The sequence below is a fragment of the Euprymna scolopes genome, chromosome 10 (assembly GCF_053919585.1).
Source record: "Euprymna scolopes isolate OS-2025 chromosome 10, ASM5391958v1, whole genome shotgun sequence".
Lineage (NCBI taxonomy): Eukaryota > Metazoa > Mollusca > Cephalopoda > Sepiida > Sepiolidae > Euprymna > Euprymna scolopes.
Genome location: NC_136491.1, coordinates 89,341,033 through 89,343,532, shown reverse-complemented (window position 1 = coordinate 89,343,532; position 2,500 = coordinate 89,341,033).

Below are 2,500 nucleotides of genomic sequence, written 5' to 3'. Positions count from 1 at the left end.
ACAACTAAAACAAAAATGAATAATTTTTATTACATTTTCACCCCAAACAAGGCACATTGCCATTTTGTTGTAGGGGACTACTACCAAGGACATAGCCATCAGGGGTACTGTTTAGGGAGTTGGGCACAAGATGTCGGATCACGTTGCACTTGAACTTCTGCATGTCAGTACAGTTGGGTAAGTAGGGACCCGGAAGGGAATTCCAAAGTCTAACTTTGCTGGAGAAGAAACTACTGGAGTAGAAGGCTCACTTACATCTAGAGATTTCTACTGTGAAGAGGTGAGATTTAGCTGAGTGTCGGGTTTGTCGGGGGTATTTACGTCGATAGGGCACAAGTGCTTGAAGTTCGTCAGAGCATTCACCGTTAAAGTACTTGTAGAACAGACAGAGGGAGGCAACATTTCAATAATAGATAAATATAAAGCTCCTACAATTTTTTCTTAACATTTTCTAGAAACTTTGTGGCGCAATGGATAAATTATTAAGTTTTATCAGTACTGCTACTACTACTACAAGTGATAGTTTTGCAGGTAAACGTTTGATTTCTTAGTGCGTGCGGCAGTAGGAATACAAATGTGAATTATTTAAGACTTCTGACGAAACAGGAGAATCTCTTCTCCCTCTAGTGAATTAAATAAAGGGTTTCTTTAAAAATTCGGTTCAGATTTGCAAGTTTTTCTAGATAAATCTAAAAAAAAAGGTCGAGGGTTACCGAAAGTTTGTAAGAAGAACATTCAAGATAAAAACAAAATTCGAATTATCAGAATTATCCATGCATATTTGACGCTTCGTCAAATAATCGTATGTCTTGGATCAGTAAAAGGCAGCTTAGATGGTTTTTACATATCCTGAGTTTGACGAGCATATCGTTCAAAACTTAGTAGTCAACCTGAAGCGACAGAGATGAAAATCAATGATGAGATGAGCGTGCGTCCTGCACAAAGATTTCCGCAAAAAAGCGGCATTCGCATGGACTTGATATCTGATCATTGTAAGTGAAGGCATATAGTTAATACTGTAGACACTGTAGTTGTTCGAATGTACACAGAAAAAAAGAAGTGAGGTTTCTGTAGACGATGTGATTTTTTTCCTAATCACAGAAAAGACGTTGAGATTACATTCATGCTTTATTGTTATTTTCATGGCAGGTGCTTCATTTGCCTTCAATCTATGTGCTAACCTTCTGTAAGACTCTCAAAAACTTCTTGGCCTATTCGCTCGAAACAAAGTGTAGTATCTCTTCTGATGATATACTTCACCTTTTCCGTCCTCGGTCAGTGGAGGAGAAATTCCTCATGACTTGGGCAATTTTTATTTTCGTTCCGATGCAGAGCATTTCTTTTTTGGGGGAGCTGTATATCGCTATATTTAAAATTTGCCTAGTTAGTAAGTTTGCCCTCGTGGGGAGGAAAGTAAATAGAAACAATCACTCGTGTTACTACAGCTAATGTCAACAATTTCCCCGCTTTATACGTGCGTCTAAAACTAAACCAAAACTCGATGGAAAAGTTTAATTCCTGCAATACAATACCATGTGACGGCTAACCCACAGTAAACGATTCGTTGTTGAGCCGTCTTCTTAAAATTCGACTAAATTTCTGTGAAAGTCGATTATTATTGTGTTGTTTACAGGTGCACCTGGCACTTCTATACTATTATCCTCGAGTGGCTTTCAGATCGAGATAAATGACGAAGCCTTCGTGAAAAATAAAGTTATTGTAAGGTTGGTCTATATTCAATTTCACTTTACGAGAAGATATGTGTAGCTTTCTTCCGCCCTATAAAAAGGTGGGACCATTATCGATTGAGTGAAACTTTTCCAATAAATTGTTTACACTAAGTAACGAGTTTCAGTATTAAAGAACCAATGGAAGTTTATATGCTATAAACCGGAGCAAAACAAGCCAGCTTGTATCTTGACGTATGCCAAGCTGTCATTGAGCCCACGAGATGCAGGTTTCTTTTTGTTTTAATTTTCGTGTAGAATTGTTTCATTCTCGTCAAAAACCGTAGCAAGTAAGCAGTGACGTTTCAATTTCCGTTTTGAAATCGATACATGCAGTGATTGAAGTTGCGATATTCGAGATTGCTTGCTTTTCAGGTATAAAGAACATCACGTTTCCAGGAAGATAATACTTTAAAGTCAACCCAATCTTTAAAACATTTACAATGAGGTAGACACTAAATTTATTAACTAAACTTCTGTAAATTTTACTGTTAGTGAGCAGCAAGTTGATAATTAAATCGGTATCTGCATTTAGTACCGAGAGACGTGTGTATATATATATATATATATATATATATATATATATATATATATATATATGATACATACACACATAGACCTATAATATAAAACTCACCTGTCTATTTAAATGTATCCATGTACGTATGTTTGTACGGTTATCTAAAACTTTTGACAAAGCCAGAGGACTTTCACGACATAGCAATCATTTAAAAGCTCGACCCAACGGAGGACAAATATGGAAAAATTGGTAA